The 26,447-nt window shown below is 40.3% G+C and overlaps 1 protein-coding gene across 4 annotated transcripts in view; it reads right to left on the bottom strand.

Moving 5' to 3' along the window:
- LOC133558345 (probable phosphatase phospho1) overlaps window positions 1-26,447 on the bottom strand; it is a 37,311-nt gene that overhangs the window by 1,259 nt on the left and 9,605 nt on the right. For 2 of the 4 annotated variants that reach the window (XR_009807931.1, XR_009807932.1), the window contains exon 4: window positions 25,432-26,313. The exons of 1 other annotated variant lie outside the window; for it this stretch is intronic. The gene's annotated coding sequence lies outside the window, so the exon portion shown is untranslated. Of the gene's footprint in view, window positions 1-5,164; window positions 5,252-25,431; window positions 26,314-26,447 lie in introns of those variants that run through there. One more of the 4 variants, XR_009807934.1, reaches the window with a different exon arrangement.

The raw sequence follows: 26,447 nt of genomic DNA, 5'->3' as shown, positions 1-26,447 counted from the left end.
TTCGATTTCGACTCTTTAAAATTCAAAATTCAATCTAAAAATAGAAAAGAAAAACTAGCTAATTCGAATCTTTTTGAAAAAATAAAAAAAATAATTAATGGAACATCATTAGTAATTTTTCCTGATTAAGATTTATTTTAGAATTTTGATGACATGTTTTAAATAGGTTAAAATCCAATCTGCACTTTGTTAGAATATATAACAAATTGGACCAAGCTATATTTCTAACAAAGACAAATTATTATTTCTAGATTTTCCAGATCAAAAAGTTTAAAAGAAATTAAAAATAATTTTAAATAAGATTTAAATTTGATTCTACAGATTTTCTAGATTTGCCAGAATATCTTTTTTAAATTTTATTCGTAATAAATTTGAAGAAATATTTCACAAATATTCTTCGTCGAAAAAACAGAAGCTAAAATGAAGAATTAAATTAAAACAAATGTTTTATTCTTTACAATAAAAAAAATTATTTACATAACGATTGATTTAAATTGTCAGGAAAGAAGAGGAAGGAATTTAAAAGGTAAAAAGGTATATGTTTTTAAAAATCCTAAAATCATTTGTAAGGTTGTATTTTTTTCTTAAATTGTCTTTCTGAAAGTTATAAGAAGAAAAGTAAAAAAATAAATGAATTTATTTAAACAAGTTAAGACCAAATCTTTAAAATATTTTCTTGGACTTTCAAATTCTATTTGAGTTTTGTCTCTCTTAAAATTAAAAATGTCGAGCAAAGCAAGACCAGCTTGCTAGTAAATAAATAACATTTTAAAAAATATAGGCAGCTCACTGGTAAGTGCTGCTATTTGAGCTAATTTTAGAACAGGCCAGCGGGTTACTCATCTGGTCCTTACGGGCTACCTGGTGCCCGCGGGCACCGCGTTGGTGACCCCTGTTCTAGATCATGCCTGGGCAATTATTTTGACTTGGGGGCCACATTTAGAGAAAAAATGTGTCTGGAGGCCGGTAAATCTCTTTTCAGGGACATTCATACAAAACCTCTCAATATTGTCTGATTGAATGCTTAAAACGTAATGACACATTACATTTTTCTATGAACGATAAAACACTGAATATTGACAAAATACGAATGTCACACCCCCTTTCGATTGACATATTTTACAATCAAGTGAAACGCAACAAAAATGCAACAAACAGTGAAATATGAATGCGACGGGTACAAAATAAACCCACCTACTTTTGTGATCCGCTTCCCGGATCACACCTTTTGTCCGTTTTTTTGAGTCCTTTTTGGTTTTTTGATTGTTTGGACTCTTCCGGTGCTAAGTTTGTGTGTGCACTTCCTGTTTTTGGTTACCATGGTTTCTGATTTGTCCCAGCTGCTATGCTTTTTACGCACACCTGATGGCAATTGTTACGTTAGTATTTAATCCTGCATTCTTCCTCAGTTCGTCCTTGGTTCGTCATTTGCTATATGCAACATTCACGTTTTGGTTTATCTAAGTCCTTGTTTGTTCGCTAAGTCTTGTCTTAGCTTCTGGGCGCTCGGCACGCTCTTTTTGGACTGTTTGGACTCTGTGCTAATTTTAGCATTAGCTACCCGTGCGTAGGCACGCCGTTTCTTTTCTGTTTTGTACAAGTGTTCGTTTACTTTTTTGTATATTAAAATCAGCTCTTACCTGCTATCCTGCCTGTCTGGTCTTGCTGCATCTGGGGGTGACACCTTCACGCATCAATATGCGTTCCAAACGTGACACCTACAATCTGATACATCTGATATATCACTAAGCTTTAGAACTTTGTTGTGAAAATCTCTTCCCGCGTCTGTGGAAACGCTTCCCGCCCACACTGCTTGGTGCCTCATCTGAGCTGCTGTGACGTAGATTACCATAGTTACTCATTAGATGACCATAGTAACTAATTAGATTACCATTCAACCATTTTCTTCCGCTTATCCGAGGTGGGGTGGCGTGGGCAGCAGCATAAGCAGAGAAGCCCAGACTTCCTTCTACCCAGCCACTTCGTCCAGATCCCGGGGCGTTCCCAGGCCGGCCGGGAGAGATAGTCTTCCCAACGTGTCCTGGGTCTCCCCCGTGGCCTCTTGACGGTCGGACGTGCCCTAAACACCTCTTTAGGGAGGCGTTCGGGTGGTAATAACTAATTAGATTACCATAGTAACTAATTAGATTACCACAGTAACTGGTATACCATCCAAAAGCGCAGATTCCACCTATTGAAATACTTTGTATAGTTCAAGACTTACGATCATTAGAAAAGATGACTGCACATCATAATGGCAGCTACACTTTCCATCTTTAAGATCTAAAATAAATAATTTGGAAATGTCCGGCGGGCCAGATTGAAAAGCTTAACGGGCCGCATGTGGTCCCCGGGCTTTAATTTGCCCAGGTCTGTTCTAGTTTGTACCTAATGTCATGACTGGTTCATTTATCTTCTTTTGACCTTTTTTTTTTTTTGCCTAAATTCATTCTTGTTTCAAGTTATTGATTTTATTTTGATTTTATCTTGATTTAGTATGTACTTTGTCATATTTTATTCATTGTGGGACGAGCGGTAGAAAATGGATGGATGGATGGACTGATGGATGGATGGTACTTTTTCATCACTTATTGTTTGTCTTTGGTACATTAATGGGTATATTACAGGCCATTGTTTTTTGTTGTATTTTTGCAAAAATATGTATCTATTTTTACATTTCTCTTTTTCTCTTTGGTATGAACATTATTATGTAAACTTGAAGTTATTGTTTTTTTTTGTTGTTGTTGCTATTTTTGTTTTCCAAAATTGTATTATTGATCATGTTATATTACATTGTAATCTTTTGTTTTGTGATTGTTTGATGTTTTTTCTGCCTGGGCCCCAGAAAGAATAGTCTCCACTGCGGTGTAGACTTACGGGGATTCTTAATAAACTAAATAAACAAGGCATCAACCCTCCAGAATTGTGGACGCAGCCTATAGTATAACAATTGAAAAATGTTATGTTGTTTTACAAAATTATCTGACATTTTTCAGAACTAGTGGAAAAAAGGGAACATTTGGGCACTTCCATTTTTAAAAACACCGGCAACAACAAAAAAATACTACAAGACATATTTTGAAAAAAAATGCATCATTACTTAACTTAAAAAAAAACCCACTGTAAATTCTCCATCTACATAAATAATGTATAAGCACGACAAATGTCGAGTTATATTTGTGCAGGCGTCAACATAAAAAGTACTTTTTGGCTGACTTAACATCAATTCACTCCAGATTATGCATGAGGGAATGACTAAAAGGGACCCCCCCATACACACATATATTTTAACACATGCCTTAAGCAGTGGCCGTTGTTTTGATTGTAGATGACATAAGGCAAGAAGGAGGACTCAACATGTCATGTCAGCTCAAGAGACCCCTTTAGATGTGTTTTGGTGATCTCTTTTGGTCAATGCTATATGTCATGTCAGCTCAAGAGGCCCCTGCAGATGTGTTTTTAGCGACCTCTTGTGGTCAATGCAATGTCATGTCAGCTCAAGAGACCCCTGCAGATGTGTTTTTAGCGACCTCTTGTGGTCAATGCAATGTCATGTCAGCTCAAGAGACCCCTGTAGATGTGTTTTTAGCGACCTCTTGTGGTCAATGCCATGTCATGTCAGCTCAAGAGACCCCTGTAGATGTGTGTTTAGCGACCTCTTGTGGTCAGTTCTATGTCATGTAAGCTCAAGAGACCCCTGTTGATGTGTTTTTAGCGACTTCTTGTGGTCAGTTGTATGTCATGTAAGCTCAAGAGACCCCTATAGATGTGTTTTGGTGACCTCTTGTGGTCATAAATCAGACTTTTTTTTTTTAATTTATAAGGTTCAACAGCGACTCAGATGGTTACGAAACATTGAAAAAAAATTGGGGGTTGCAAGTCCACTCTTTTGCATTTTGTTTTTGGTTTGGTTGCATAAAGAAATACTCTCCATTTAAATGCCTACTGAAATGAGATTTTCACATTTAAACGGGGATAGCAGGTCCATTCTATGTGTCGTACTTGATCATTTTGCGATATTGCCATATTTTTGCTGAAAGGATTTAGTAGAGAACATCGACGATAAAATACGCAACTTTTGGTCGCTAATAAAAAAGCCTTGCCTGTACCGGAAGTATAGCAAACAACGTGCACGTGATGTCACTGGTTGTGGAGCTCCTCACATCCTCACATTGTTTACAATCACAGCCACCAGCAGCGAGAGCGATTTGGACCGAGAAAGCGACGATTTCCCCATTAATTTGAGCGAGGATGAAAGATTTGTGGATGAGGATAGTAAGAGTGAAGGACTAGAAAAAAAAAAGGCGAGGGCAGTAAGAGCGATTCAGATGTTATTAGACACATTTACTAGGATAATTCTGGAAAATCCCTTATCTGCTTATTGTGTCGCTAGTGTTTTAGTGAGATTATATGGTACCTGAAAGTTGGAGGGGTGTGGCCACGGGTGTGGTGACCGCCAGTGTCTCCGGTGAGAGGAGGTAAGAGAGTTTGCAACTGCAAGAGGACGCAAGCTCCGCTCATGTCTATGGTAAGAGTAGGGTTGGGTATCGAGTATCGAGTATCGATTGGAACCGGGACTAACTTTCCGATTCTCCCGGTATCGTTCAAAAGTTTAAATTCCGATTCCTAGTTTCGATATCCAGTCCGCCGACTGGGAAAAAAAAATGTCCGCCGACCCGGAAGAAGAAGCCGTTGAACACCAACAAAGAAGCGCCCACCGCCGGAAGTGTTAGCATAGCCGAGCCTATGTAGCTGAGCCTATGTAGCCGAGTGAGTCAGTCAAGCATGGATAGCGGTCGTCGGTGGTCGAAAGTGTGGCTTTATTTTACAAAAAAAATGAAATATCGGCGAAATGCAACATGTGCGACAGGACTGTTTCGTGCTTAGGAGGGTGCACGTCGAACATGAAGAAGCACCTCCGAGTTAATGAAGTACAAATAAATGCGTGTCCCGTCTTCAACGCGCTGCGCCGACCGTCCTCCTCTGCCTCTTCCTCTGGCTCCGGCTCCGACGCCCAGCACCTCTGTGACTGCACTGCAGTCCGAATCCGGTAAGTAAAACAATATATATGCAATAAATAATGTGTTTTGCGCCAACATTGAGGCAGCTAACAAATTATCCCGCGTATTTTTCATAGACAATTTACAACCTGCTAGCCAGGCTCCGCCATGTGCTCAGCGTACTCCGTTCACCGTAGCGGCAATGGGGAAGATGTCGGTGCCACAGACGGAAGAGTGCCACAGAAAGGTCCCTGCACACATAATTAAAAGACTTCATCCCTTTTCGGAGGTGGAATCTCCAACATTTAAGTTAGTTAAGAGCTAAGCTAATTGATACTGGGCTAAACAGTAACAGCAACATTACATGTTTGTTTATGTTTGCAGGGATATGGTGAAAACTCTCAACCTAAAATACATACCACCTTCCAGGGACTACCTTGCAAACACATTGATCCTGGCATGGTACAAGGTGGAGAAGGGTAACACCATTACAGAGCTCAGTGAAATCAGCTCTGTGAGGAATTTATAGTAAAGTTAATAAAAAGTTAATAGAATTAAAATTGATGGAGAATGTCAGACTATTTCATTCAGAAAGACGGTAGTTTAGCCAGCTCATTTAAAATATCCCAAACTTTTTTTTGACCGTGCCCTTTTTTTTTTTTTTAAAGAAAGAATCGGAATCGAGAATCGTTAGGAATCGAAATCGAAACAAAGAATCAAAATCGGAATCGTTCGAATTCAAACGATACCCACCCCTACATAAGAGCCGGCTTATTACCACAATTTTCTCGCCGAATTCTGCCGGTTGACATGTGGTCGGGAACCATGTTGGCTTGACCGCTCTGTTCCATAGTAAAGCTTAACCTTCAGGAGTGTTAACAAGGAAACACCGGCTGTGTTTGTGTTGCTAAAGGCAGCTGCAATACACCGCTTCCCACCTGCATCTTTCTACTTTGACTTTTCCATTAATAATTGAACAAATTGCAAAAGATTCAGCAACACAGATGTCCAGAATACTGTGTAATTATGCAATGAAAAGAGACGATTTTTAGCCGTGAGCGGTGCTGGAAGAACATGTCCGCTACCACTGGTGACGTCACGCGCACACGTCATCATTCCGCGACGTTTTCAACAGGATACTTCGCAGGAAATTTAAAATTGCAATTTAGTAAACTAAAAAGGCCGTATTGGCATGTGTTGCAATGTTAATATTTCATCATTGATATATAAACTATCAGACTGTGTGGTCGGTAGTAGTGGGTTTCAGTAGGCCTTTAAAGCTGTCATTCTCCTTATCTTGACACCCTTATCTTGACACATACATATAAGAAAATAAACATTAACTTCATGGGGCCTGTGAACATAATGATGTCCCTTGATGGGGGCGTGGCCACTGCTTCAAAGGCCAGAAATGCCTACATTGCTTTAGCGCCCTCCTCTGGTCAAAGATCAGACAGCAGTGCCATATTATTCTACAATAGCTTATTATTATTATTGTTATTATTATATGAGGGCTTCACGGTGGAAGAGGGGTTAGTTCGTCTGCCTCACAATACAAAGGTCCTGAGTAGTCCTGGGTTCAATCCCGGGCTCGGAATCTTTCTGTGTGGAGTTTGCATGTTCTCCCCGTGACTGCGTGGGTTCCCTCCGGGTACTCCGGCTTCCTCCCACCTCCAAAGACATGCACATGAGGATAGCCCCCTCCCACCTCCAAAGACATGTACCTGGGGATAGGCCCCTCCCACCTCCAAAGACATGTACCTGGGGATAGGCCCCTCCCACCTCCAAAGACATGTACCTGGGGATAGCCCCCTCCCACCTACAAAGACATGTACCTGATGATAGCACCCTCCCACCTCCAAAGACATGCACCTGAGGATAACCCCCTCCCACCTCCAAAGACATGCACCTGAGGATAACCCCCTCCCACCTCCAAAGACATGTACCTGGGGATAGGCCCCTCCCACCTCCAAAGACATGCACCTGGGGATAGGTTGATTGGCAACATAAATTGGCCCAAGTGTGTGAATGTGAGTGTGAATGTTGTCTATCTGTGTTGGCCCTGTGATAAGGTGGCGACTTGTCCCGGGTGTATGCCGCCTTCCGCCTGATTGTAGCTGAGATAGGCACCAGCACGCCCCCCCCCCCCCCCCGCCACTCCAAAGGGGATAAGCGGTAGAAAATGGATGGATGGATATTATTATATGAGTTGAAATAAACAACAACCACCCAATTATTTTATCTATTTAACCAACAATCTCTATAAATATTGGTTTGTTGTCAGGCATCACATGACAAGATGGCGTTTGACCGGCAGTTTGCACGCCTCCTTCTAGTCTAACTTAGACAAAAACGGACAGTTCTCCACAGCTGGAGATACCATGATTAGTCAGGACTATCGCGTATGCTTCCTAAGAAAGCAGATATGTTTAATTTTTTTGCTGAATAATGGTTCATGTAAAACAACTGCACAGTGTAGAGTTTTTCCAAGATGGCGCTGCAGTGGCTGCTGGTTGCAGGAGCTGTGCACGTGTGTATCCTTTTGTCTTTGTATGTTTTTTTGCCTTTTGGCTCAAGCTCTTTGAGGACTGTGCAACAAGGGGTGGCACTTTAATGACTTCTGTGCTGCTTATCGGTGCTTTATTGTGATTGTAAATGTAAAAAATTCAATGATGATCAACTTGTGTGATGACTGTATTATGCTGATAGTATATATTTGTACCATGAATTTATTCATGTGGACCCCGACTTAAACAAGTTGAAAATCGTATTCGGGTGTTACCATTTAGTGGTGAAATGTACGGAATATGTACTTTACTGTGCAATCTACTAATAAAAGTCTTAATCAACTTTTGGATCTGCCAACTCTTGGCTCTATGCCACACCTGAGTGCACGCGGAGAGACCAGAGTAGATGTGCAGGAAGAGACGGGAGTGCGGAGCTAGCGCTGAGCGTCGGGATGTACGAGCTTCATGGAGCCCTGGCTGAATGAGCGTGTGTCGCACACCTCGGTTTGATTAATTGATTGATTGACTGAGACTTTTATAAGTAGATTGCACAGTACAGTACAGTACATATTCCGTACAATTGACCACTAAATGGTAACACCCGAATAAGTTTTTCAACTTGTTTAAAGGCCTACTGAAACCCACTACTACTGACCACACAGTCTGATAGTTTATATATCAATGATGAAATATTAACATTGCAACACATGCCAATACGGCCTTTTTAGTTTACTAAATTGCAATTTTAAATTTCCCGCGGAGTTTCTTGTTGAAAACCTCACGGAATGATGACGCGTGCGCGTGACGTCACGGACTGTCAGGAAATATTAGCTCACCACCATTTGCGGCTAAAAGTCGTCTCTTTTCATTGCATAATTACACAGTAATTTGGACAACTGTGTCACTGAATTTTTTGCATTTTGTTGAATTAATAATGGAGACTATAAAGAAAAACGCTGTTGGTGGAAAGCGGTGTATTGCAGCTGTCTTTAGCACCGAGACACAGCCGGTGTTTCTTTGTTTTTAACACAGAGCGGTCAAGCGAACATGTTTCTCTACGTCAACCAGCATGTTTTTGGATGGGGAAATTGTGATATATATCTTACCGGAGACATCATTGGACTATTCATCCTCCTGCAGTAGCTGTTTAAAAGGCAGCTGTGAGCTTGGCTCCTCGGCTTCTCTCTGAGACACTGCGTGTTCACCGCAGCCATCCGACCTCGAGGTATGTCTTTACAATCTCACTAAAACACTATTAAAACAATAAGCAGATAAGGGATCTTCCAGAATTATCATAGTAAATGTGTCTAATTACATCTGAAACTCTCACACTGCCGCCGCCCGGAGCCGTCGCTTTTTATTTTATTTTATTATTATATTTTTTTCTAGTCCTTCGCTATCAATATCATCATCCACAAATCTTTTATCCTCGCTCAAATTTTGGGGGGAATTGTCGTTTTCTCGGTCCAAATAGCTCTTGCTGCTGGAGGCTCCCATTAAAAACAATGTGAGGACGCGAGGAGCCCTCATCCTTGTGACGTCATCGTCTGCGACTTCCGGTAAAGGCGAGGCTTTTTTATCAGCACCAAAAGTTGAAACTTTATCGTCGATGTTCTCTACTAAATCCTTTCAGCAAAAATATGGCAATATTGTGAAATGATCAAGTATGACACATAGAATGGACCTGCTATCCCCGTTTGAATAAGAAAATCTAATTTCAGTGGGCATTTAAGTCGGGGTCCAGGTTAATCAATTCATGGTAAAAAAAATCTTCTCCCCGGTCTGCTCGGACGGATTCTCGCTCATCCGTGCATTGGCCGAGACATTGGCCGAGAGCTAGTATGAAGCCTAGGACGGAGACGGCTCTCTTCGTTGCTTTGTCAGGCCTGTTCCTGTCTCTGGCTGTGCTGCCCTCAAGCCCAGGCAGACGTTGACGTGGAGCACTGCAGAGGCCACCACGATTTATCAATCAATCAATCAATCAATCAATGTTTACTTATATAGCCCTAAATCACTAGTGTCTCAAAGGGCTGCACAGACCACCACGACATCCTCGGTAGGCCCACATAAGGGCAAGGAAAACTCACACCCAGTGGGACATCGGTGACAATAATGACCCAGTGGGACGTCGGTGACAATGATGACTATGAGAACCTTGGAGAGGACGAAAGCAATGGATGTCGAGCGGGTCTAACATGATACTGTGAAAGTTCAATCCACAATGGATCCAACACAGTCGCGAGAGTCCAGTCCAAAGCGGATCCAACACAGCAGCGAGAGTCCCGTTCACAGCGGAGCCAGCAGGAAACCATCCCAAGCGGAGGCGGATCAGCAGTGCAGAGATGTCCCCAGCCGATACACAGGCGAGCAGTACATGGCCACCGGATCGGACCGGACCCCCTCCACAAGGGAGAGTGGGACATAGAAGAAAAAGAAAAGAAATGGCAGATCAACTGGTCTAAAAAGGGAGTCTATTTAAAGGCTAGAGTATACAAATGAGTTTTAAGGTGAGACTTAAATGCTTCTACTGATTTATGTGGATGTTGAAATAGTGTTTCTGTTGTTTTTTGTTGTTGTTTGTTTATGCATGACGCAATCGTATGTGCGCAACGTGTATTATTTATTGCAAATGTTTTGTTTTTTCTTTGTCTTTTACATTTGTAGCTTTGTGTAGAGGTGCCGCCGTTGAGGTGGGAGCTGGTTGCAAAAACTCGTCTTCTTCTTCTTGTTTTGTTTTATTTAACTTAACGTTAAAAGTTCATTACCGCCACCTACTGTATTGGAGTGTGAACCAGAGTTCCCTCCTTTGTCCCTACCTCATATACCTACCTTTGCATACTTTTACCATGAATTGATTAACGTGGACCCTGACTTAAACAAGTTGGAAAACTGATTCGGGTGTTACCACTTAGTGGTCAATTGTACAGAATATGTACTGTACTGTACAATATATTAATTACATTTTCAATCAATCAATACTAAATTACATTCCATGAACTAATCTCTTCTAGAAACGTCACTAGAATGTTTTAGCTGCTGCTGAGTACCATGTCTTCTAACTTCCTCTCCAAAGTGTTCTCCTTTCTCGACTGTACCACAACGAATTATTGCATGTTCCACTGACTCTCCCTCATTGGTGTTTGTTTATAAGTTGCAACGTCTTATTCAGTCTGTCCTAATCGAATGCGTGATATGGTTCCTTCCTCTTTTGTGTTCCCCCTTACAGTTCTTCCCGCTCCTACTGTGTTCTGTGTTGCAAATTAGTGTCTTTCCGTTGCACCCATGTCCCAGATGTCGTTTAATTAAGGTTTTTGCCTCGGCCTTACGAAAAGGTACCTCTCTGAGCTGCTCTAGCTAATCTGCCAATTCACATGCCTGCAAGCCGAAACCCATAGGAACCTTACGCTGGTATTCAACCTCTCAAGCCTGGGCAGTATTTCATTAACTATATGTTGTCGGATTTGCGACCTAAAATATTAAATAGAGATTAATGCTGACCTTGAATTGGAGCAGACTAGCACCTTTTTAAGCTGTGACTTCTACCCACTGCAGTGCAGCTGTGATTACCAGACTGTAGACATTATTAATGTGGCTTACCTTGTTTTTTCTGGACTTTTTGTACCTGCACTGCAACCACATAATTTACCCGTTGTGGGATGAATAAAATCTATCTTATCAGCATATACAATGTATATGCAAAAAACTAACTTTTAATTTTTGTATTTGAAAATTTTTTGGGTAAAATTGTCATTTGTCACAGAACAATTCATGTTGTATATTAGATTTTTTTTAAATAACTATATTGTTGATCTTTTCAAAACAAAATATTTTTTGGGCCCACCACCGAGGTTGTGTTTCTTTCAAGAGCTCACTGTTGTGTTTGCACTCGTTGTATCTAAATTAAACAAAGTTGATACGAATCAATGCGTTTGCTAAACTTTTATGAGAATCTGTAAAAAAAAATTTTTTTAAATCAATAAATACAAACCAGGTGAAAGTGGAATTGGAATTATAAAAATATTATCAATTCCCATCCATACTTACCTATATGACAGTGCTACTTGCTTATTTTTTGGAATCTGCAGCAAAAACAGTATTCAAAGATTGTCTATACCAGTGTTTTTTTTAAACTTTTTTCACCAAGTATCAGGAAACACTTGGCTCTCCAAGTACCACCATAATAACCAACATTAAAAAACAGTAGCGTAGTAGGCCAAAATATTCATAAAACACATTTATTTAATAAGTATATTTATTACTTTTGGCCACTTCAACATTACACACAGCTTGAACAGTCACACTGTGTTCGAATACTTAGTTAAGTGATTCTTTGGCGTACCTAGATGGAGCCAAACTACTACCACTAGTGGTACGTGTAACAGTTTGAGAATCACTGGTGTATACTTAAGGACTGCGCTGCAGTTTTTAGCTAAAAAATCCTTGACATGACAGGGGCTTTTTGCTGTTTTTAAGGATCTACTGCAAACACTCTAGTTAAACATCCTCTACACCAGAGATGTAAAACTCATTTTAGCTCAGGGGCCACAAGGACGAAAATATGTGCACACGATAAAAAAAATGGTATTACAACTAAAAAATAAAGACAACTTACGATTGTTTTCTTTGTCTTACTATGGCTAAAAATAGAACAAACACATTCTGAAAATATTACAATAAAAATATAGGAAAAAATAACGGAAGCGGCAAAGTTTACATCTATAAAAGACAGAAGAAAGTGAATGAATGTTTATAACTGAATACATTAACATATGCATAAAAATGTGTTTTGTATTATTTTTTTAATGAATTAACGTTTATGACAACCTTTTTCCAAAACACAATATAAAATGTGATGTATTGAATTGAATTGAATTATATTTATATAGCGCTTTTCTCAAGTGACTCAAAGCGCTTTACATAGTGAAACCCAATATCGAAGTTACATTTAAACCAGTGTGGGTGGCACTGGGAGCAGGTGGGTAAAGTGTCTTGCCCAAGGACACAACGGCAGTGACAAGGATGGCTGAAGCGGGAATCGAACCTGCAACCCTCAAGTTGCTGGCATGGCCACTCTACCAACCGAGCTATATCAACCTATATCAACATTATAACAGGATAATGCGTATATTTATCATTGGTTTTCAAAACAGTTACAAAAAGTGGGACCCCAAAACTTTACTGAGGGACCCCATTTTTATGACTTGATGGGATCTCTGGGGCCCCATTTTGAAAATTCATAGCGCCAACACTGATGGAGTATCGGTGCGTGCAAAACAGCAGCAGGCGGCTGTGGCCTGCGGGCCGGTTCTAATACTAATCAAATATCATCCCGGGGGCCATAGATAATTCATTGGCGGGCCGGATCTGGCCTGTGGGTCTTGACTTTGACACGCCTGCTCTGCACACTGAAACAAGTCGATCTAAAAATATGTAATTGTAACATAATTAAGTATGTGATAATAATTAAACATTAAATTTCTCTCTTGACATGAATATATCAAGTTTTCAATAAATCGACATTTATTAAAACACAAGTAGTTTTTGATTGTGGGGTGGTATAGCTCGGTTGGTAGAGCGGCCGTGCCAGCAACTTGAGGGTTGCAGGTTCGAATCCCGCTTCCACCATCCAGTCACTGCCATTGTGTCCTTGGGCAAGACACTTTACCCACCTGCTCCCAGTGCCACCCACACTGGTTTAAATGTAACTTAGATATTGGGTTTCACTATGTAAAGCGCTTTGAGTCGCTAGAGAAAAGCGCTATATAAATATAATTCACTTCACAAATATAATTCACATTTTCTTTCCTCGTTATTTATACGTAAGTGGCTCAACAAATGTGTTTATGAAGATGGCCACAACACACAATTTACTTGCCTTTGAATGCAAAGAGTCAGTTGAAGATGACGTATTTGCAATATAATGAAGCTTAAAGACATTTACCTGTGGAAAAATGTACATTATGCATATAAGCCTTTTAGAATGAATGCTAAACATATCTGAGGACTGAGGTGTGGTGGGATTGAATTGTATTTTTACCTGATGAAGGTATTTGAACTCCTGCGTTGGTGTCGATCAAGCAAGAGTGCCAGAAACCTACTCAGTGGCCTAGTGGTTAGAGTGTCCGCCCTGAAGATCGATAGGTTGTGAGTTCAAACCCAGAGTCATACCAAAGACTATAAAAATGGGACCCATTACCTCCCTGCTTGGCACTCAGCATCAAGGGTTGGAATTGGGGGTTAAATCACCAAAAATGATTCCCGGGCGCGGCACCGCTGCTGCCCACTGCTCCCCTCACCTCCCAGGGGGTGAACAAGGGTATGCAGAGGACAAATTTCCCCACACCTATTGTGTGTGTGTGACAATCATTGGTACTTTAACTGAACTTTATTGAGTTTGTTAGATTTGTCTATTTTTTTTCTTTAATTTAATTATTTGTTTATTGTTCCTCGTGTTATTTCATCTTTCTTCTGTTGGTGTTTTTTCAGACCAAGGAGGAATTTTGGAGGATCACACCTTAACCACTAGTCCACATTCCTGGGAAAGCTGGACAAATGCTGTACATGCCCAGACTGTTAAACCTTTTACAGGAGGAAGGGAGGCGCCGTTATGAAGAAACTTGCTGAGACAAATGTCATGTTCAACAAGGCATGTATGATTCCAGCACTGGAGTCAAAGAGCCTCTATATAACACAAGTACTTGTTCTTTTGAGGAATCTCATGCAAAAACAAAATATGTTTGACACAAGTGTGCTTTTTAAGAACCTATTGCATGAACAAAAGTTGAAAATCCCTGCAGTTTTTTGGAATCTGCTGCAAAAATCCACGTCAAAACATCAACAACATATATGCACTACTATAGACGTCAATTTTTCATATGACAAGAGTACTTGCTGTTTTTAAGAATCTGCTGCAAAAACAGTATCAAGTAATCATTTTGTTTGACGGGAGTGTTGTTTTTAAGGACCCTCCTGCAAAAATGCTAGCTGAAAGTCCCCGATAGCCTAACAGTGTGCTGCTGTTTTTTGGAATATGCTGCAAAGATGCTCGTCAAATATGGTCTAAATGGAAGGAATGCATTGCTGCAGACGTACAGTAAATTGTCCATATGACAGGAGTACTATATTTAGGAGTCTATGGCAAAAACGGTATTCAAAGATTGTCTTCATTGAATGACTACTTGCTGTTTTTAGGAATCTGCAGCTAAAACTGTATTTAAAGATTGTCTATATTAAAAGGAGTGCGCTGATATAACAGGGGCACTTTGATGTTTTGAAAGATCTACAGAATATACACTGTCAAAGATCCTCTATATAACACAAGTAAATGCTGTTTTTAGAAATTTTAGAAACAATATCAAATAATCATCTGTGTTTAACAAGAGAGTTGTTTTTAAGGACCTCATACAAAATGCTAGTAGAAGGTCCCCTGTAGCCTAGGACATGAGTGAGCTGCTGTTTTTTTGAATATGCTGAAAAAAATCATTGTCAAAACATCAACAACATACTGTAGACGTGAATTTTTCAAATGACAAGAGTACTTGCTGTTTTTAGGAATCTGCAGCAAAAACAGTAACAAATAATCATTATTGTTTGACGGGAGTGTTGTTTTTAAGGACCCTCCTGCAAAAATGCTAGCTGAAAGTCCCCGATAGCCTAACACAGGAGTGTGCTGCTGTTTTTTGGAATATGCTGCAAAGATGCTCGTCAAATATGGTCTAAATAGAAGGAATGCATTGCTGCAGACGTACAGTAAATTGTCCATATGACAGGAGTACTATATTTAGGAGTCTATGGCAAAAACGGTATTCAAAGATTGTCTTCATTGAATGAGTACTTGCTGTTTTTAGGAATCTGCAGCAAAAACTGTATTTAAAGATTGTCTATATTAAAAAGAGTGCGCTGATATAACAGGGGCACTTTGATGTTTTGAAGGACCTACAGAATATACACTGTCAAAGATCCTCTGTATAACACAAGTAAATGCTGTTTTTAGAAATGTTAGAAACAATATCAAATAATCATCTGTGTTTAACAAGAGAGTTGTTTTTAAGGACCTCATACAAAATGCTAGTTGAAGGTCCCCTATAGCCTAAGACATGAGTGAGCTGCTGTTTTTTTGAATATGCTGAAAAAAATCCTTGTCAAAACATCAACAACATACTGTAGACGTGAATTTTTCAAATGACAAGAGTACTTGCTGTTTTTAGGAATCTGCAGCAAAAACAGTAACAAATAATCATTATTGTTTGACGGGAGTGTTGTTTTTAAGGACCCTCCGGCACAAATGCTATTTGAAAGTCCCCGATAGCCTAACACAAGAGTGTGCTGCTGTTTTTTGGGATATGCTGCAAAGATGCTCGTCAAAGATTGTCTAAATAGAAAGAATACATTGCTGCAGACGTACAGTAAAATCTCCATACTACAGGAGTACTATATTTAGGAATCTACAGCAAAAACGGTATTCATTGACTGAGTACTTGCTGTTTTTAAGAATCTGCAGCAAAAACTGTATTTAAAGATTGTTTATAATAAAAGGAGTGCGCTGCCGTTTTTAGAGACCTACTTCTAAAAGATCCTTGATAAAACAGGGGCACTTTGATGTTTTGAAGGACCTACAGAATATACACTGTCAAAGATCCTCTATATAACACAAGTAAATGCTGTTTTTAGAAATTTTAGAAACAATATCAAATAATCATCTGTGTTTAACAAGAGAGTTGTTTTTAAGGACCTCATACAAAATGCTAGTTGAAGGTCCCCTAGAGCCTAAGACATGAGTGAGCTGCTGTTTTTTTGAATATGCTGAAAAAAATCCTTGTCAAAACATCAACAACATACTGTAGACATGAATTTTTCAAATGACAAGAGTACTTGCTGTTTTTAGGAATCTGCAGCAAAAACAGTAACAAATAATCATTATTGTTTGACGGGAGTGTTGTTTTTAAGGACCCTCCTGCACAAATGCTATTTGAAAGTCCCCGATAGCCTAACACAGGAGTGTGCTGCTGTTTTTTGGAATATGCTGCAAAGATGCTTGTCAAAGATTGTCTAAATAGAAAGAATACATTGCTGCAGGCGTACAGTAAAATCTCCATACTACAGGAGTACTATATTTAGGAATCTACAGCAAAAACGGTATTCAAAGATTGTCTTCATTGACTGAGTACTTGCTGTTTTTAAGAATCTGCAGCAAAAACTGTATTTAAAGATTGTTTATATTAAAAGGAGTGCGCTGCCGTTTTTAGGGACCTACTTCTAAAAGATCCTTGATAAAACAGGGGCACTTTGATGTTTTGAAGGACCTACAGAATATACACTGTCAAAGATCCTCTATATAACACAAGTAAATGCTGTTTTTAGAAATTTTAGAAACAATATCAAATAATCATCTGTGTTTAACAAGAGAGTTGTTTTTAAGGACCTCATACAAAATGCTAGTTGAAGGTCCCCTATAGCCTAAGACATGAATGAGCTGCTGTTTTTTTGAATATGCTGAAAAAAATCCTTGTCAAAACATCAACAACATACTGTAGACGTGAATTTTTCAAATGACAAGAGTACTTGCTGTTTTTAGGAATCTGCAGCAAAAACAGTAACAAATAATCATTATTGTTTGACGGGAGTGTTGTTTTTAAGGACCCTCCTGCACAAATGCTATTTGAAAGTCCCCGATAGCCTAACACAGGAGTGTGCTGCTGTTTTTTGGAATATGCTGCAAAGATGCTCGTCAAAGATTGTCTAAATAGAAAGAATACATTGCTGCAGACGTACAGTAAAATCTCCATACTACAGGAGTACTATATTTAGGAATCTACAGCAAAAACGGTATTCAAAGATTGTCTTCATTGACTGAGTACTTGCTGTTTTTAAGAATCTGCAGCAAAAACTGTATTTAAAGATTGTTTATATTAAAAGGAGTGCGCTGCCGTTTTTAGGGACCTACTTCTAAAAGATCCTTGATAAAACAGGGGCACTTTGATGTTTTGAAGGACCTACAGAATATACACTGTCAAAGATCCTCTATATAACACAAGTAAATGCTGTTTTTAGAAATTTTAGAAACAATATCAAATAATCATCTGTGTTTAACAAGAGAGTTGTTTTTAAGGACCTCATACAAAATGCTAGTTGAAGGTCCCCTAGAGCCTAAGACATGAGTGAGCTGCTGTTTTTTTTAATATGCTGAAAAAATCCTTGTCAAAACATCAACAACATACTGTAGACGGGAATTTTTCAAATGACAAGAGTACATGCTGTTTTTAGGAATCTGCAGCAAAAACAGTAACAAATAATCATTATCGTTTGACGGGAGTGTTGTTTTTAAGGACCCGTCCTGCACAAATGGTAGCTGAAAGTCATCGATAGCCTAACACAGGAGTGTGCTGCTGTTTTTCGGATTATGCTGCAAAGATGCTCGTCAAAGATTGTCTAAATAGAAAGAATGCATTGCGGCAGACGTACAGTAAATTCTCCATATTACAGGAGTACTATATTTAGGAGTCTACGGCAAAAACGGTATTCAAAGATTGTCTTCATTGAATGAATACTTGCTGTTTTTAGGAATCTGCAGAAAAAATTATTTAAAGATTGTCTATATTAGAGGAGTGTGCTGTCTTCAAAAAGATCCTTGATAAAACAGGGGCACTTTGATGTTTTAAGGACCTAGAGAATATACACTTACAAAGATCCTCTATACAACACAAGTAAATGCTGTTTTTCAAAGTTTTGGAAACAATATCAAATAATTATCTGTGTTTGACAGGAGTGTTGTTTTTAAGGACCTCCTACAAAATGCTAGTTGAAGGTCCCCTATAGCCTAAGACATGAGTGAGCTGCTGTTTTTTTGAATATGCTGAAAAAAATCCTTGTCAAAACATCAACAACATACTGTAGACGTGAATTTTTCAAATGACAAGAGTACTTGCTGTTTTTAGGAATCTGCAGCAAAAACAGTAACAAATAATCATTATCGTTTGACGGGAGTGTTGTTTTTAAGGACCCTCCTGCACAAATGCTATTTGAAAGTCCCCGATAGCCTAACACAAGAGTGTGCTGCTGTTTTTTGGAATATGCTGCAAAGATGCTCGTCAAAGATTGTCTAAATAGAAAGAATACATTGCTGCAGACGTACAGTAAAATCTCCATACTACAGGAGTACTATATTTAGGAATCTACAGCAAAAACGGTATTCAAAGATTGTCTTCATTGACTGAATACTTGCTGTTTTTAAGAATCTGCAGCAAAAACTGTATTTAAAGATTGTTTATATTAAAAGGAGTGCGCTGCCGTTTTTAGGGACCTACTTCTAAAAGATCCTTGATAAAACAGGGGCACTTTGATGTTTTGAAGGACCTACAGAATATACACTGTCAAAGATCCTCTATACAACACAAGTAAATGCTGTTTTTAGAAATTTTTGAAACAATATCAAATAATCATCTGTGTTTAACAAGAGAGTTGTTTTTAAGGACTTCATACAAAATGCTAGTTGAAGGTCCCCTAGAGCCTAAGACATGAGTGAGCTGCTGTTTTTTTAATATGCTGCAAAAAATCCTTGTCAAAACATCAACAACATAATGTAGGCGGGAATTTTTCAAATGACAAGAGTACTTGCTGTTTTTAGGAATCTGCAGCAAAAACAGTAACAAATAATCATTATTGTTTGACGGGAGTGTTGTTTTTAAGGACCCTCCTGCACAAATGCTATTTGAAAGTCCCCGATAGCCTAACACAAGAGTGTGCTGCTGTTTTTTGGAATATGCTGCAAAGATGCTCGTCAAAGATTGTCTAAATAGAAAGAATACATTGCTGCAGACGTACAGTAAAATCTCCATACTACAGGAGTACTATATTTAGGAATCTACAGCAAAAACGGTATTCAAAGATTGTCTTCATTGACTGAGTACTTGCTGTTTTTAAGAATCTGCAGCAAAAACTGTATTTAAAGATTGTTTATATTAAAAGGAGTGCGCTGCCGTTTTTAGAGACCTACTTCTGAAAGATCCTTGATAAAACAGGGGCACTTTGATGTTTTGAAGGACCTACAGAATATACACTGTCAAAGATCCTCTATATAACACAAGTAAATGCTGTTTTTAGAAATTTTAGAAACAATATCAAATAATCATCTGTGTTTAACAAGAGAGTTGTTTTTAAGGACTTCATACAAAATGCTAGTTGAAGGTCCCCTAGAGCCTAAGACATGAGTGAGCTGCTGTTTTTTTAATATGCTGCAAAAAATCCTTGTCAAAACATCAACAACATACTGTAGGAGGGAATTTTTCAAATGACAAGAGTACTTGCTGTTTTTAGGAATCTGCAGCAAAAACAGTAACAAATAATCATTATCGTTTAACGGGAGTGTTGTTTTTAAAGACCCGTCCTGCACAAATGCTAGCTGAAAGTCCCCGATAGCCTAACACAGGAGTGTGCTGCTGTTTTTTGGAATATGCTGCAAAGATGCTCGTCAAAGATTGTCTAAATAGATGGAATGCATTGCTGCAGACGTACACTAAATTGTCCATATGACAGGAGTACTATATTTAGGAGTCTACGGCAAAAACGGTATTCAAAGATTGTCTTCATTGAATGAGTACTTGATGTTTTTAGGAATCTGCAGAAAAAAAGTATTTAAAGATTGTCCATATTAGAGGAGTGTGCTGTCTTCAAAAAGATCCTTGATATAACAGGGGCACTTTGATGTTTTAAGGACCTACAGAATATACACTTACAAAGATCCTCTATATAACACAATTAAATGCTGTTTTTCGAAATTTTGGAAACAATATCAAATAATCATCTGTGTTTGACAGGAGTGTTGTTTTTAAGGACCTCCTACAAAATGCTACTTGAAAGTCCCTTGTAGTCCAAGATAGGAGTGCGCTGCTGTTTTTTGGAATACGCTGCAAAAACACTCGCCACAGATTGTTGATATGGAACTATTGCGTAGCTGCAGAAATAAATTCTCCATATCACTGGAATATTTGTTTTTCGAAATCTGCAGCAAAAACTGTATTATAAGATTTTCTATATCACATGGGCTCCATCTAGTGGTACGCCAAAGAATCACTTAATACATTTTTAAACACAGTGTTATTGTTCAAACTGTGTGTAATGTTACAGTGACCAAAAATATGAAATACCGTATATTACCAAATAGTAGCCCGGGCGTTTATTTCACAAAATATTTTTGGGAGACGGGCGTTTAAAAGAAGCAGGCGGGTATTTGCACAAGGCTTTTATTTATTTTTGCACCAGCCTGCACCAGGCCATTATTTGGTCACAATGGCTACTGTCCAGTATTTTTTTTTTTCGTATAAAAAACTTTAAATGTAAAAGCTATTGTAAACATACAAACAAAAAAACAAGACTATACATACAAACAAAAAAAACAAGACTATCAAAAGACAAGAGATCAAGGCCTCTACATGGCAGCAGTGCAACAATTGTCAAATAGAATACCGATACTGAAAATAATTAAAATGTTTTTAAATAAAGCAGCCTACCGGCAAAAATAAAATGATGGTACCAAGTACTCAAGTATAAAACCCACCATCAAAACAGAACAACAATAGTGTCCTTTAAATGAAGTAAAGGCTACAGTATTCAAAGTTTTAAATAAAGCAGCATACAGGAAAAATACAATTATGGTACCAAGTACTCTATAAAACCATCAAAACAATAATAATGCAGCAAACGCAACCCCAAATGCAACTCTAACTGACTTATCATCCTCCTCTTCCTCCCCCTCACCCCCTCATTATCATCCTCCTCTTCAATCACAAGTTCACTGAGGAACTGGTGTTCCTCCTCACTCTCCTTCTCTTCCTGAACCACAGCAGCACCCTGCTGTCTAGCCCTCAACAGCATCTCTCTGCCTGCCTGACATGGCTGTCCCTCCTTGAGGTAGTAAATGAGCTGGTCCTCACTCCCATCAGCTGCCAGCGTCAGCCCACATACCTTGTAGGATACCAGAAAGCAACAATCAGCTATGGCTACCGTTTCCAACACACGCACACACACACATACACACAGCCAGCCAGCCTACCTTAAATGAGTTGACCAGAGTGTCCCGATCCGGAGCATCCCAGGCTCCCAGGACCCCTGTCCACCAGGAAGTGGCTGGAAGGGGCACTCAGGTTCCCTGACTTGGTGTAGGTCTTGTCTTTACCACCAGCCATCCAGTTATTATAGTAGTCACGGAGCTGCGCTTTGGAAGGGTCATTCCACACAACATCGGGGGCCTGCAGGTACTTTGTGCAACCTCCAGATATAACAGCCATTGTAAGGTTGTAGCCCCTTTTGAGCTCTGCCTTCGTGGCCTTGCAGATATGGCATCGGTACGAGTCCCATGCAGGTAGCCTCGGTCCGAAGTGAAATTTCCCCACTGCCCTCTGCAGCCAATCCTTTGTCAGGTCATCATTAAACCAGCCATTCTTGGAGGAAACTATGATCACCCCGGAGATGCTCTGCATGGCCTTTACATCACGGACAGCACCTTTAAACACAATGTAAGACTTCAGCTTTGTCCCGTCTGCTTTAGCTTCAAGAGCCACTGTGACGCGTGCCTTCTCGTGGCCGGTGGTTTTGAGGCAGATGGAGCGGGCGCCCCTCTCATTGACCGTACTAAAACCAACTATGTCAAACCAGGCGGCTGTTTCATCCATGGCGATTATATTCTTGGGCTGGATTTTCTTGGCCTCTATCTGTTTAGTAGAGCAAACCAGGAAGCTGACAATCTTCTCGAAGGTAGCGTCCTTCTGTGCAATAGTTGTTCTCTTCTTGAGGATAAAGTTGTTCCGACGCAGGAATCGATTAAGCCAGCCACTCGTTGCACCAAACACCACCCCGGTGTTTCTCGCGGTGGCATACAACGCCTTGGCCTTAATGCGGATCTTTTTGCGGGACACGCGGTGGTTCAGTTTACGAACGTGATGTATCCATTGACACAAATTAGCATCAAGCTCGTCGCTCACTTTCTTCCTACCGACTGAGATAGTAGTTCTCCCTTTTTTTTGTTTCCCTTCGCGTACATGTTTTGAGTCAACGTTAAACTGCCTGGCCGCTGCCAAACCAGAAATCTGCTCCGCATACTTCACAACCGCTAGCTTGAACTTTAAGTCAAACTTTCTGTTCTTCTTCCCTCTTAAAGTATTCCCGTCCATCAGTTGTGAACGGCTATTTGGACATGGGCTATTATTAGGAAGAGGCGTTTAATTCACAAAACGGGCTCAGACCCCTGGCGGCTATTAGGACATGGGTGGTTATTTGCTCATGGGCGTTTATTTGGTAATATACGGTATATTTGTTAAATAAAACCGTTGCCTTGTTTTTAATGAATATTCAAGCCTGCTATGCTGTTGTATTTTAATGTTGGTCATTATGGTGGTACTTGGTTGGAGAGGCAAGTTTTTTCCAAGGTTCTACTTGGTGAAAAAGTTTTGAGAACCACCGGTCTATATAGAAGGAGTACATACCGTTTTTAGAAATCTACAGCAAAAACTGTATTTAAATGTTGTCTATATTGAAGGAATGCGCTGCCGTTTTTAGGGACCAACTGCTAAAAGACCCTTGACATAACAAGGGAAGTTTTCTGTTTTTCAGGACTTACTGCAAACATTGTAGTCAAAGATCCTCTATAAAACACAAGTACATGCTGTTTTTAGGAATTTCCTGCAAAAACAATATTTGATGATCCTCTATGTTTGATAGGAGTGTTGTTTATAGGGACCTCCAGCAAAAATGCTCGTAAAAGATGGAAGAAATGTTTTGCTGTAGATGTAAATTCTCCATATGACAGGACCACTTGCGGTGCAGCAAAAAACGGTTTTCAAAGATTGTCTATATTGAATAAGTGTGCTGCTATTTCTAGGGACTAACTACTACAACATTGTTGATATGACAGGGGCACTTTGCTTTTTTTAAGGCCCAACTGCCGACACTCTGGTAAAAAGATCCTTTATATTACACAAGTGCATGCTGTTTTTAGGAATGTTCCTGCAAAACGAGTATTAAATAATCTATAATCTCTATGTTTGACAGTAGTGTACTATTTTTTTTTTTTTAAACTACTGCAAAACGGCTTGTAAAAAAGCCTTCTGTACAACCGGAGTACTGTGCTTTTTTTTAGAAATCAGCTGCAAAAACTGTATTTAAAGGATGTTGATATTGAGGGAGTGCACTGCTGTTTTTAGGGACCTACTGCTTAAAGACCTTTGACATAACAGGGGAACGTTTCTGTTTTTTAGGACTTACTGCAAACACTGTAGTCAAAGATCCTCTGTAAAACTAAAGTTCACACTTTTTTTAGGCACTTCTTGCAAAAACAATATTCGATCATCCTCTATTTTGACAGGAGTGTTATTTATAAGGACCTCCAGCAAAAATGTTAGTTGAAAATCTCCTACAGCCAAAGACAGGAGTGCTCTGCGTTTTTTTGCACAAATGCTCCTATTTCTGGGGCTGAGGTCGCTGAGGTAGTTAAAAAGCTCCTCGGCGGCAAGGCCCCGGGGGTGGATGAGATCCGCCCGGAGTTCCTTAAGGCTCTGGATGCTGTGGGGCGGTCTTGGTTGACAAGACTCTGCAGCATCGCGTGGACATCGGGGGCGGTACCTCTGGATTGGCAGACCGGGGTGGTGGTCCCTCTCTTTAAGAAGGGGGACCGGAGGGTGTGTTCCAACTATCGTGGGATCACACTCCTCAGCCTTCCCGGTAAGGTTTATTCAGGTGTACTGGAGAGGAGGCTTCGCCGGATAGTCGAACCTCGGATTCAGGAGGAACAGTGTGGTTTTCGTCCTGGTCGTGGAACTGTGGACCAGCTCTATACTCTCGGCAGGGTTCTTGAGGGTGCATGGGAGTTTGCCCAACCAGTCTACATGTGCTTTGTGGACTTGGAGAAGGCATTCGACCGTTTCCCTCGGGAAGTCCTGTGGGGAGTGCTCAGAGAGTATGGGGTACCGGACTGTCTTATTGTGGCGGTCCGCTCCCTGTATGATCAGTGCCAGAGCTTGGTCCGCATTGCTGGCAGTAAGTCGGACACGTTTCCAGTGAGGGTTGGACTCCGCCAAGGCTGTCCTTTGTCACCGATTCTTTTCATAACTTTTATGGACAGAATTTCTAGGCGCAGCCAAGGCGTTGAGGGGATCCGGTTTGGTGGCCACGGGATTAGGTCTCTGCTTTTTGCAGATGATGTAGTCCTGATGGCTTCATCTGACCGGGATCTTCAGCTCTCACTGGATCGGTTCGCAGCCGAGTGTGAAGCGACCGGAATGAGAATCAGCACCTCCAAGTCCGAGTCCATGGTTCTCGCCCGGAAAAGGGTGGAGTACCATCTCCAGGTTGGGGAGGAGACCCTGCCCCAAGTGTAGGAGTTCAAGTACCTAGGAGTCTTGTTCACGAGTGAGGGAAGAGTGGATCGTGAGATCGACAGGCGGATCGGTGCGGCGTCTTCAGTAATGCGGACGTTGTATCGATCCGTTGTGGTGAAGAAGGAGCTGAGCCGGAAGGCAAAGCTCTCAATTTACCGGTCGATCTACGTTCCCATCCTCACCTATGGTCATGAGCTTTGGGTCATGACCGAAAGGATAAGATCACGGGTACAAGCGGCCAAAATGAGTTTCCTCCGCCGGGTGGCGGGGCTCTCCCTTAGAGATAGGGTGAGAAGCTCTGCCATCCGGGAGGAACTCAAAGTAAAGCCGCTGCTCCTTCACATCGAGAGGAGCCAGATGAGGTGGTTCGGGCATCTGGTCAGGATGCCACCCGAACGCCTCCCTAGGGAGGTGTTTAGGGCACGTCCAGCTGGTAGGAGGCCACGGGGAAGACCCAGGACACGTTGGGAAGACTATGTCTCCCGGCTGGCCTGGGAACGCCTCGGGATCCCCCGGGAAGAGCTAGACGAAGTGGCTGGAGATAGGGAAGTCTGGGCTTCCCTGCTTAGGCTGCTGCCCCCGCGACCCGACCTCGGATAAGCGGAAGATGATGGATGGATGGATGGATGCTCGTAAAAGATGGAAGGAATGTCTTGCTGTGGATGTAAATTCTCCATATGACAGGAGCACTTACCATTTTCAGGAATCTGCACCAAAAACGGTATTCAAAGATTGTCTATATTGAAGAAGTGTGCTATTTCTAGGGACTAACAACTAAAACATTGTTAATATGACAGGGGCAGTTTGCTTTTTTTGAGGACCTACTGCAGACACTATGGTCAAAATATCCTCTATATAACACAAGTACATGCTGTTTTTAGGAATGTTCCTGTCAAACAAGTATTAAATAATCTATAATCTCTATGTTTGACAATAATCTCTTTGTTTGACAGTAGTGTACTGTTTTTAAAAACATATTGCAAAATGGCTAGTGAAAAAACCTTCTGTACAACAGGAGTGCTGTGCTTTTTTTAGAAATCAGCTGCAAAAACTGTATTTAAAGGATGTTGATATTGAGGGAGTGCACTGTCGTTTTTAGGGACCTACTGCTTAAAGACCTTTGACATAACAGGGGAACGTTTCTGTTTTTTAGGACTTACTGCAAACACTGTAGTCAAAGATCCTCTGTAAAACTAAAGTTCATGCTTTTTTTAGGCATTTCTTGCAAAAACAATATTCGATCATCCTCTATGTTTGACAGGAGTGTTATTTATAAGGACCTCCAGCAAAAATGTTAGTTGAAAATCTCCTACAGCCAAAGACAGGAGTGCTATGCGGTTTTTTTGCACAAAGGCTCGTAAAAGATGGAAGGATGGAAGGAATGTCTTGCTGTAGATGTAAACTCTCCATATGACAGGACCGCTTGCGGTTTTCAGGAATCTGCAGCAAAAAACGGCATTGAAAGATTGTCTATATTGAATAACTTTGCAGCTATTTCTAGGGACTAACTACTAAAACATTGTTAATATGACAGGGGCACTTTGCTTTTTTCAAGGACCTACTGCAGACACTAT

The sequence above is a fragment of the Nerophis ophidion genome, linkage group LG08 (assembly GCF_033978795.1).
Source record: "Nerophis ophidion isolate RoL-2023_Sa linkage group LG08, RoL_Noph_v1.0, whole genome shotgun sequence".
NCBI classification, from domain to species: domain Eukaryota; kingdom Metazoa; phylum Chordata; class Actinopteri; order Syngnathiformes; family Syngnathidae; genus Nerophis; species Nerophis ophidion.
The sequence above is the reverse complement of the archived record's forward strand: the minus strand, read 5'-3'. Positions and strand labels throughout refer to the sequence as shown.